The sequence below is a fragment of the Notamacropus eugenii genome, chromosome 4 (genome assembly GCF_028372415.1).
Source record: "Notamacropus eugenii isolate mMacEug1 chromosome 4, mMacEug1.pri_v2, whole genome shotgun sequence".
NCBI lineage: Eukaryota > Metazoa > Chordata > Mammalia > Diprotodontia > Macropodidae > Notamacropus > Notamacropus eugenii.
In genome coordinates this window covers 236,025,895-236,038,061 of record NC_092875.1, presented here as the reverse complement: position 1 = coordinate 236,038,061, position 12,167 = coordinate 236,025,895, and positions in this window count along the sequence as shown.

Here is a 12,167-nt window from a genome sequence, read left to right as displayed (position 1 = left end):
TCTTTCACTACTTAATTTCATTTTTTTAAAGATATGATCCCATCCAATTCAATTCACCCTCTGCTCTCTGTCTCTCTCTCTATGTGTATGTGTGTGAGTGAGTATGTGTGCATGTATGTGTGTGTGCATGTGTGTGTGTGTGTGTGTGTAATCCCACCAAGTACCCAGATACTGAAGAAAGTTTTCAGGAGTTACAAATATTGTCTTTCCATGTAGGAATGTAAATAGTTCAACTTTAGTAAGTCCCTTATGATTTCTCTTTGCTGTTTACCTTTTCATGCTTCTCTTGATTCTTGTGTTTGAAGGTCAAATTTTCTTTTCAGCTCTGGTCTTTTCATCAAGAATGCTTGAAAGTCCTCTATTTCATTGAAAGACCAATTTTTCTCCTGAAGTATTATACTCAGTTTTGCTGGGTAGGTGATTCTTGGTTTTAGTCTTAGTTCCTTTGACTTCTGGAATAACATATTCCATGCACTTCGATCCCTTAATGTAGAGGCTGCTAGATCTTGTGTTATCCTGATTGTATTTCCACAATTCTTGAATTGTTTCTTTCTAGCTACTTGCAATATTTTCTCCTTGACCTGGGAACTCTGGAATTTGGCCACAATGTTCCTAGGATTTTCTCTTTTTGGATGTCTTTCAGGTGGGGATTGGTGGATTCTTTCAATATTTATTTTGCCCCCTGGTTCTAGAATCTCAGGGCAGTTTTCCTTGATAATTTCATGAAAGATGATGTCTAGGCTCTTTTTTTGATCATGGCTTTCAAGTAGGCCCATAATTTTTAAATTGTCTCTCCTGGATCTATTTTCCAGGTCAGTTGTTTTTCCAATGAGATATTTCACATTATCTTCCATTTTTTCATTCTTTTGGTTTTGTTTTGTGATTTCTTGGTTTCTCATAAAGTCATTAGCCTCCATCTGTTCCATTCTAATTTTGAAAGAACTATTTTCTTCAGTGAGCTTTTGAACCTCCTTTTCCATTTGGCTAATTCTGCTTTTTAAAGCATTCTTCTCCTCATTGGCTTTTTGAACCTCTTTTGCCAATTGAGTTAGCCTATTTTTAAAGCTGTTATTTTCTTCGGCATATTTTTGGGTCTCCTTTAGCAAGGTGTTGGCCCACTTTTCATGCTTTTCTAGCATCTCTCTCATTTCTCTTCCCAGTTTTTCCTCCACCTCTTTTACTTGATTTTCAAAATTCTTTTTGAGCTCTTCCATGGCCTCAGACCATTGTATATTTATTTTGGATGTTTGGGATACAGAAGCCTTGACTTTTATGTCTTTCCCTGATGGTAAGCATTTTTCTTCCTCATCCAAAAGGATAGGAGAAGATATTTATTCACCAAGAAAGTAACCTTCTATAGTCTTATTTTTTTCCCCTTTTTTTGTCATTTTCTCAACCAGTTACTTGACTTTTGGGTCCTTTGTCAAGAGTAGGGTATACTCTGGGAATCTGTAAGATCTCAGTTCCTCCAAGATGGCACAATCAAGTGTGTACACTGATCTGGAAGCAGAGACAGATTTTTGTGTTCAGAATCTTAGCAGTTTCCTCTCCAGAGCCACCTGGCCTCCAGTTCTGCCAAGTCAGGGCTGGGGGCTGATTTTCAGATAAACTGTGGGGGCAGGGCCGCCATTCAGTGCGAGACAAAGACCAGCTCCCTCAGGGCCTCTACACAGGGCTGAGGTATTATTCAGCTCCTCAGTGCCCCCAGAAGTTTTACAATCCAACAATGGATATGGCTGCCGTAGGGGCTGAGATGGGAACTGCTGCAGCTGCCCAATGTGGCCTCTGTGGTCGCTGCCTGCTGCTGGGGCTATGGCCCTTCTGCCTTCCCAGCCAGCTGAAAAAACCCATCATTGACCTTTGGTGCCTGTGGGTTGAGGGATCTTCGGACTGCTGCTGCTGGGACTGGAGATTCTGCCCCCAAGGGCTGTTTGCGAGCTGTGCCACCCAGCCAAGGCTGAGATGTTTTCTGTGGGCCTTTCAGGTCACCCTGGGCTGAAAATCTCCTCTACCCTGTTGTTCTCCACTTCTGCTGCTCCAAAATTTGTTGAGAGTCCCTCTCTACAGGTATTTTATGGGCTGTGTGGGGAGACCCTGCATATGTGTGTCTTTCTACTTGGCCATCTTGGCTCTGCCCCCTGTATTTTATATTTCTTTATCTATGAATATGATGCATTTCATAGCAAAGGTAAGCTCTTTGAAAAGTGAAGCTATCTCATCTTTTTTTTTGTTTCCACATTTGTCCCTTGCTCTGGCTTACCTAGTCTTGAATCACTCTTCACAAACAGAAGTGAATCTACCAAAAAGTTCTACAAAAATGACTTATAAGAACTAGTATCACTAGGCAACAACCTTCCTTTTCCTTAAATCTCCTTTCTCTGTGCTGCCCCTGTAGACCCACATTAAGCTATGAGGCAGCAGAACTTTTAAGTGCCAAGCTTTCTCTAGCCATGGTGCTAAATGAGCTCACCGCCATTGTTATTGGATTTGGGGCTGACATGGAGTCAATACAGGAGTTGCACTAAGTGATTGGCAAAGAAATTCAAAAACTCATACAATCCCTATCATCAATGAGTTCATTTTCTACGTGGGAGTAGTGGAGGAGGACCCAGGGTAACAGATAAATACATATAGGATTTGTGCAATCAATACAAAATTACTTGGGAGAAGGAAGACAGTAACCATAGGAGAATCAGTAGAGACCTCTTGGCAATGGTTGTAAATGAAATAAACCAAAAGAGGGTTAGGGATTCCAAAAGGAAAAGGTGATGAAGAGAAACATTCCAGGCAAGAGAAGTGGCCTGTACTAAGGCCCTGAATGGAGAAGTGAAAGATCGTGTGTAAGGAACAGCAAATAGACCAGTTACTCTGAAAAGTAGAAAGTGTGTGTGGGAGAAATTTGCAACAAACTTGGAAAGATAGGCAGGAACCAGATTGTGAAAAGCTTTAATGTCAGAGAAAAGTTTGCATTTTATCCTAGAGGTAATGGGGAGCCACTAAACTATTTTTTTGAACAGGAGAGTAGTATTTGGTTCTATTTACAGTTTGCTTGCTGCATTTTGAAGAAAATAACTGAAACTTTCAAAATATTACTATCTGATTTGGACTTCATTCCCTGCCTATCCCTCTGGGTTGTGTGTGCGTGTGTGTGTGTGTGTGTGTGTGTGTGTGTGTGTGTGTTTGCATCTGATAGAAGAGTTGCAATAGCTTGAGTTAAAGTTAGACTATTGAAAGTAGCTGTCTCTAGACTTCAGGACCCTGACATGTTCTACAAGTAGTTTGGAACTATTATCACTCAAATCATTGAGCAATGCCAAGCAATCAAAGATCTGTGGCTTTTCTTTCTCCATCTTTAGTGAATTTGGCTCTGCTGACAGGTGTTCTATTGATGGTCCCAGAGACCAAAGTCTTCTGTTTATACTTAAAGAAAAATTGTCCTGCTCTCCTCCCCTCTGTCATGACAATGATACCAGAGGAGCCCCTTAAAAAATAAGAGAACAGATTAACTTCTGAGGCCATTCACTTCTGGGCGCCTGTTGTGAGACTGACGACTAAGAATGATTTTTAATAACATGGACACTTATATACTAGGGACTGGACTGAGCCAATAGGTGCAACTGTATAGTCATAAATAGAGATAACTGATTTCAATCATGCCAGGATTTGAAGTTGTGATCTGCAGGTGAAAAATTATATATCCCATTACTGTTTCTCTCAATCACCAGTCTCCTATACCAGGGCTGGCTGGTTTGTTTTCCTTAAAGAATTGCCCTCACATTAAGACTGTCTTTCCTAAGTTTGTGAACTTTCTCATTTGCAGTAAACTTCATTTATGCAGTGAGAACCAGTGCTGGTGGCAAGGTAAATTAATCCAGAACAAGATTAAAGCTCAGGATCATAATCTACCTTCAGGGTTGTTTTGACTAATGCCCAGAAACAGAAGAACAGGAGCAGGTATGCTCACATAGAAAATTCATGCCCCACTGGAAACAATATGAACTCATGTAATAATACCAGCAATAACAATTTGTATTTTAGACATGTTCAATGAATAGAAATTAGAGAAGAAGGATGTATTACAATTTAACAGCCTATGGCCATTAAAATAAAGCATTCCGTCTGAAATTCTCTCTTCTTTCTTTCTTTTCCCCCCAATGCCAAGAAATCTAGTAAGGTAATTTGGAAAACCCAGGTAAGGAGAACTAGACTTGATTCAAAGCTCCATGAAGTAACTGAAAAGGGATAGAGAGTTTTGATGAAACATTCACACACTCAAATTGAGGCACAGTTTTGTGAACATCACAAGGGATGTTAATTCTTCCCCAAATTGCATATTCAAACGTGTCTAGTTTTCACCAAAAGTCTTTGCCTCCAAAGAGAAGGGAAAAGGAGCCGAGTCTAAAGTGAATCAGTTATATCTTGGAAGCAAAGTAATCCCAAAGGATGCAATGGGAACAGAGGAGAAGGGAATTCTTGGATGCGTAAAATTCAAGGTTCAGTTCAAATAACAGCTTCATCAAGAGGCCTTTCCTAACTCCCCCAATCATTGTACCCCATTTCTAAACACTGGGCATTTAAAACATCTATAGTGTATTTGCATGGGAACGTCTCCCTTTAATATAATCTCAAGAGCATAGCCTATCTCACTTCTGTATTTGTATGCCGGGTGCCTGAGTAGGTACAGTCAGTGCCTGACACACAGTCAGTCCTTAATACATGCTTGATCAGTGATGAATAATTTATAACTTGATACCCAGAAAGTTCACCCATCTCCCATAGGTGAGCAGGGGTTTCCAGGGATGCTTCTAAGATCTATCCTGGAATTCTCCCTGTACAGGGAGTCATCGGATAGGAGTGTCCATGGCATATTTCAGTTTTGGCTCACCTCAGTCTTTTTTCCCCCTAAAACCAACCAAGATAGCTTTATCTAATACAAATCCTCAGCACTGATCTCAATTTGAGAGGCAGAACAGTATAATGGAAAAAGCACTGGGCTTGATGTCAGCATAGACAGGGGTTTGAACTTGGAATCATATATTTATAACTCTATGATCAAAGGCAATACACAACCACTCTGATCCTCAGTTTTCTCATGGGAAAATCAGGGCCAGCAGTACTTTCTTTGCAGGAGAGTTGTAGGGATCAAATTCATTCATTTTTTCAACATGCATTTATTAAGCACTCCCTATCTCTCAGGTACTGTACTAATTCCTGGGAATTTGAAGACAGAAATACAACATCCTCTGGCCTCAAGTAGTTTACTTTCTATTGGGGGTAGCAACATGTATATAAATAAGTAAATTCAAAATATACACAAGAAGTGAGGAGATGGGAAAAAACTTCATGAAAGAGGTTACATGAGTTGAGCCTGGAAGACATCTAGGGATTCTGAGAGGCAGAGGTGAACAGTGGGGCATTTTAAACATCGGGAGGTGGGGGGATTTCTGGCAGACCATGAAAGCAGGAGATGGAATTTTGTGTACAGGAAACAGCAAGTAGATTAGTTTGGTTGAAAAGCAGAGTATGTGAATGGGAGCATAGGAAATGAACAAATGGGGAACTTTCGATTGGAGTCAGATTTTGAACTACACCAGCCTTAAATGACAGGGGCAGGTGCAGGGGATTGAACACTTGGCCTGGTGTCAGGAAGATGTGAAGTCGAATCTTGCCTCAGACACATATTAGGAATGTGATGCTGGGCAAATCACTTAGCCTCATTCTGCCTCAGTTTCCTCAATGATAAAATGAGGGGGAAAATAGCATCTACTTCCCAGATTTGTGAAAAGCAGATGGAATAATTTTTGTAAAAGCACTATGTACCTGGTACATAGTTGGCACTATATAATTGTTAGATAGTATCGCCATTATTGAACAGGGGAGAGACATGGTCAGAACTTGGTTTTAGGAATTTAAATTTAGTAACTGTGTGAAGGGTGGATTGAAGAATGCTAGAGAACCAATTAGAAGCCTATCACAATAGTACTGGTAAGAGGTGGTAAGGTCCTGTATTAATATTATTATTTATAGTCATAATGGCTAGCACTTATATAGTGATTTAAAATATACACAACACTTTGCATATGTTATCTCATTTGATCTTGAAGGTACTTTCTATTAATATGTCCATTCTACAGATAAGGGCAGAGATAATCATTTTCAGTTTCATTTTATTGAAGCTGAGAGGTTAAATGACTCACCCAGAGTTACACAACTAATACGTATTTATGGAGGGATTTGAACTGAGGTCTTCCTGATTCCAAGTTCAGTGTTCCTACCTATTGCTGTGGTGTGAACGGAGAGAAGGGGATGATGGACTAAGGGATGGCCTAGTGGTACAATTAGCAAGACCTAACAGCTGATTGGTTATGGTGAAGGAGAAGTGAATGTGAGGAGTAGATTACTCCAAGGTTGAAAACCTGAATGACTAGTGGGATAGTGGTAGCCTAGGCAGAATAGGAAAGTTGGGAAGAAAGGAGACTTTGGGGAAAACAGATGAGTTCCATTTTAGACATGTTGAATCTCATCTACCTTTGGGAAATCCAACTGGAAATCTCTGTAAACCCTAAGGTGCTATATAAATATCTGTTATTATTTTGTTTTACTCATTACTAGGATAAATTTTATCAAATATTGTATCTGAATGAAATGAAGTTTCATTTAAAATTACAATGCTTCTAGAGAATCTTTAGTCTTTTTGCATGAAACAGTTTCTCAATTAGCTAGAGATCCTTCAAAAAACACATTGAAGGGGAATAGGTAGCAATTGTCTATCTGCACCATAGATCTTTAATTGAAATCATCAATTAGCCTATAGAAACTATAAGGACATCAAAAATGACGGGTCATCATTATGAATCAGTTCTTGAAAGAGTGGAATATTAAAAACGGAAATAGACAAGGAATTGACTGCCTCCCTTAGTGTTAAATTTCCTTTGAAATACCCAGTAATGTAACCTTATTCAGAACTGTCTCTGTGTTCCAGAAAGAAATCCCCACATCCAACAAAAGAAACAAACAAAATAATAACATTTTGCTTTTCTATTTAAAGTCTTTGGATTCTCATTTCAGCAGTCCTATTTTAATTAAATACGATAATATGTAACATCTATTTAGCGTTTACTATGTGTTAGCCACTGTGTGAAGCATTTCCCAAATATATCATTTGATCATCACAGAAATCTTGCAAGGTAGGTGCTGTTATTATCTTTATTTTATATTTGAGAAAACTGAAGCAAGCAGGAGTTAACTCACTTGCCCAGGAGCATACAGCTGGTAAGAATCAGAAGCTAGATTTGAACTCAGGTCTTCTTGAAGTAAGCCCAGCACTCTATCCACTGAGCCACCTAGCTTCTCAAATATAAATACTCTGTCTTGAATTTTCAAATGATAATATGTGAATTCTACCTTGTTTGTGCTTTTTTTTAAAAAAAGTAAGCCTACTCCACAACTCTGTAAAATGGGTATAATGCAAAATTAATTTTATTGCAATATTGAGTCTTGCCTGTATTTCATCTCCCTTTCTGTTAGTGAGCATATTAATGACACTTGTGCCCCTTAAAAAGGTAATTAGTTATGCCTCACAATAGCTAGGATGGGAAATAGGGACTATTATCTCCATTGTTAAATTAGGTAACCAAGCGTGGGAGGTCAAGTGCTACCCTACAAATCAGCAGTGAGCTCTTACCTTCTGATTCCTTATTCTGGGTCGACTTGCAATTCCAGGATGATAATTGGCACCTTTCTTATTGAATTGCTGTTTGGTGCCCATGAGAATAATAAAATAATGTTCAGTTACATAGGTCATTTGCTTAGCTAATTTTTTTCTTAATTGTTTCATAACTGCATTTTAAGGTGGTGAAGGAAGAATTCAGAGTGAATTCTATTAAGAAGACTTAGAGACTTTTTTTTTAATGACAAAAAAACAAACTAGTTCATTTTAGAACAAGGATTCTTAACCTGGGGTCCACTGGAAAGATTTCAGGAAGTCTGTGACTTTGTATTTTTAAAACAAATTTTGATAACTGTATTTCAATGTAACTGATTTCTTTTGTAATTATGTATTTTATTTTATGCATTTAAAAACATTCTAAGAAGGGGTCATTAGTCTTCACCAGATTGTCAGAGGAGTCCATGACCTAGAAAATGTTAAGAACTCCTGGTTCTTAAAGCTCATGCTTTAGAATGAACGTAGGCAGGAACTCACTACATTTGAAATATGATCCTTTTTAGGAAAGCTGTTACCTTGTGGGAGAAGCCAGGAATGTGGTACAAGATGAAGACAATGGGGAGAGGGTAGGGAGAACTAGACTTAAGGAAAGAACAAGACAGTCCTATATTTATTGATGAACCTGGGCTGGTCACCCATAAGCAGACCTACAATCCATTATGATATATTCAAAACTCCCTAACTTGACAAAATCCACTAGAGCTTAGAAAATTCTCCTAGAAGCCAAGGCCGTTTCCATTCATTGAAGAGACACTGAAGTAGGGTTTGAATGTCATTAGAGCAGGAATAAGCAAATTAGGTTAATCTTTTGACGGTTTATATAACTGAGGCTGGAGATTAACAAGTAAATACTGGGCTGTCCAGAATATAGGGAGAAATGGTATAAAATATATACACAAAGAGATGTATGACCAGAAGAAGAGATGTCTTTATATAAAGAGAGCGAAAGATAACAGAGAAACAATTCATATACTGGTACCTTCTTGAGTTAAGAAAGCAAAATGCCTACAGGAAGGTTCCCACAATGTTGCATGGACCCCTGATACGTAATCTCTGGGAAGTCACTGACAGGAGTTAAATGAAGGAGTAGGCATGGATGGGTTGCAATTTGCCCTGTAGGAGGGGTTTCCCAGATCAATAAGATCACAGACATTCATCTAAATATTTAAATAACAGTTATCAAAAAACTTAGAAGGGAACAGGGCCAGATGAACGTTAGGCTAGATCTATCTAATAGGCAGAATTGAAGATCACTGGATTTTGTGTCAGGAGATACCAAGGTTCAGTTCCTGCCTCTTCCACTTACTATCTGTGAGATAAAGGACAAGTCACTTGACCTCTCCAAGCCTCAGTTTCCTCATCTGCAAAATGGGAGTGATAATAAAAGCACTCTCCTTGCAGAGTTGTTGTGGGAATCAAATGAGATAATGCTGGGAAAGTGCTTTGCCAGACTTAACACCAACTATATAAATGAATGTCACAGATGTTAGAGATCACTAGTGCTCTTAGTGCAGGTCTGAAATGAGGCACTCAAGAGTCATCGAACAATTGTTGCTACTCAATCATTTCAGACATGTCCACCTCTTTGTGACCCCATTTGGAGTTTTCTTGGCAAAGATACTGGAATGGTTTACCATTTCCTTCTCCAATTCATTTTCCAAAAGAGGAAACTGAGGTTGTAGTCTGTCCTTCGTTCTCAAAGAGGATGACTTCAAGTGAACTGGATTTAAGCCAGGGAGGGCTGTGCAAAGTCACCAGCCTCATTTTCTCCTCTGAAGTCACCTGGGTCCAATGGCTAGATATAGATCAAGACAACTGGAGATGGCCCAGAGGAAACTGAAGCCAGGAAACTGTGACTTGTCCAGATTCCAGTAATGAGGCCATATTTGAACTCAGAGTACCAGACCTAGAGTGAGGAAGACCTGAATAATTCCAGTCAATACACATTTATTAAATGCCTACTTTGTGCCAGGCACTTTATTAAACACTGGAAAAAGGAGATTTACTTTGCCCTAACACAGTAAAGACATAGTCCTTAGTATCTGTGGATATAGTCCCTATCATCTGCATTTAGAAATATATCTGGACATCAGGGCAGGATATAGGAAGGAGCATGTGGCTTCCATGTTCTTCAAAAATCTACCAACTTAGAGGGGTGGCCCATGACTAGGACTTTTTATGCTTTTAGGTGACCAGAAAGCTTCTTTGGAAAAGCTAGGGTCAAACAGGAATTAGGTACAGCTCCTTTTGGAAAAAGCTCATCCCCACTGAAGGAGGAAGAACTAGGACCTACTCCCATGTTGTGAATGGAAGAAAGAGGATGTATCTGAAAGCTAGTAAGTACTAGTCCTGTCACATCAGGCCAAAGGTCATAGCCAGAAATTCACTGGTTAGCAATATTAGAACCAATGACTAGGCAAAAAAAAGAGGTTTGAGCTCAATAGGAAGTAATCCAAAGCCAAGGGGGATCCACACAGAACAAGGCCAAGACAACAACCCAGAAAAAAGGACTATGTGCTCCAGATACAGATACTTTAGGCAGCATCCTTCTTAATGGCAGGAAGCATCACTTCCTCTGCCATCCCCACTCCCAGAAAGCTGAAGGTGACATGGCTTCAGGTGCATATTTTAAACTTTTGCTACTTCTTATTCCCATTCTAATCATTAAGAGACTGTGTTCTTCTTTGATTGGCATGTTCAAAAGAGAGGAGGAGGAAAACTTTTTTCCCTTAAAAGTAAAAACCAAAATAATTTTTAAATCCTGCATGAAGGAGTTTCCTTTTTTCTGCATAAATGATGGCCAGTCTATACAGTGGCATTGCTAATGGACTCTTGCCATTTCCAATTAGAATGCCATCTTCTTGGCATTCGTTTCTGTCAAGGGAACATTACTGCTGTCAGTAAGCTAGACGTATTGCTCTGTTTGAAACGGCAAGTCTCCCTGAGGAAGGGCTCTCATTTTTTAAGCAAGTCATTTTGAATTCAACTCACATTTTAGGAAGGGTATTGATAAGCTGGAGAATGTCCAAAGGAGGGTATCCAAGATTCTAAAGAGCCTTCAGTTCATGTCTTGGGGAAAGTTGTCGAAGAAACCAGGGATGTTTAGCTTGGAGAAGAGATTCAGGCAGGGACATGATAATTGCCTTCAGAGATTTGTGAGGGCTGTCAGATATATGAGAGAGTTTTCTTATTCTTGCTTTGCTCTCTGGAGCAAAAGCTAGTTTGGGCAGACTAGAAAAATGGATGGAAATTTCAAAGAAACCAATTTAGATTTGATATAATGAAAAGCTTCCTTAAAGTTAGAGCTGCCCCAAAGTGGAACAGATTCACTCCGGAGTTACTATGTTCCTCCTCATTGGAGGTCTTTAAGTAGAGACATGACCCCTTGCAGCGTCTGGTCTAGTGAGATTCTTTTCAGGTGTAGCACTTGCTACCCTGGACTCCGCTACCTGAAGGTCAGGTGTTTACAACTCATTCTTCTCCTTCATCCCACTTCAGTCGCAGAGGGAGGGGAAGGAGGTTATAGTTTATCTCAGTTCCTTTAGAACAGTCTTGAGTTCCAAATCCAAAACCACACTCAAGTAAAAAGTCCCAGGAACCTTAGTTTCTACAGGCTTACCTGCCAAGCTGGCTGGCTGGCTGCAACATCCCAGCTGGAATCCTCGTGGCTATGGCTCAAATTCTTGGGTCCAGTGGGAATCCCTGTCGGCACATGAAACTGAGGACAAAAGAAACAGCACAGAAACATTAACACCTCAATCCATGAGGCCTAAAAGTAGAAAAGGGAAGAAAGTATTCCCCTCCCTCATCTTCATAACATCTACACTGTGGGTGAACTGTGTGTGATTTTCACCCTCCGAACACAGTAGGACAAAAGCAAGCACCAATGCAAGAAGGCTACTCCTGTTCATGTGGCAGGAGGACACAGGAGAGAGAAGGGAACCCCAGGCAAAAGCAAAATGCCTTCATGTTAGGCAATCTGGGCACATTCAAAACAAGCCTTATTACACAGGTATATGTTCTCCTTTCCTGAAGGACTTCAATCGAATATAGGATGACCATTTGTCATATACGTTGTTCATATATGTCAGGTACATACAAAACTAGATGGTATCTAAACTTTCCACCTCTGAAGTGCCATGATTCTAATGACAGAGAGAATGGGTGACATGACAGAATTAGACTTTGACTTTGCTTCCCATCAAAATGACCTAAAAACATTTATGAATTCAGGGAGCAAACAATCGCAAATAATTATTATACAAGTCCCTTGATAGACTTCAAAACACCTAATGATAACGTCTATCCACTTAATAAAAGAGAAAATGGAAATGCAGAATAAATGTATGTGGTCCCTTGGGCAATAAGCAACAAATTCACTAATGCAGCCAACCTCGATATTTATTAGGTCTCTCTGACACTTGGCAACATTTTCTCTTAT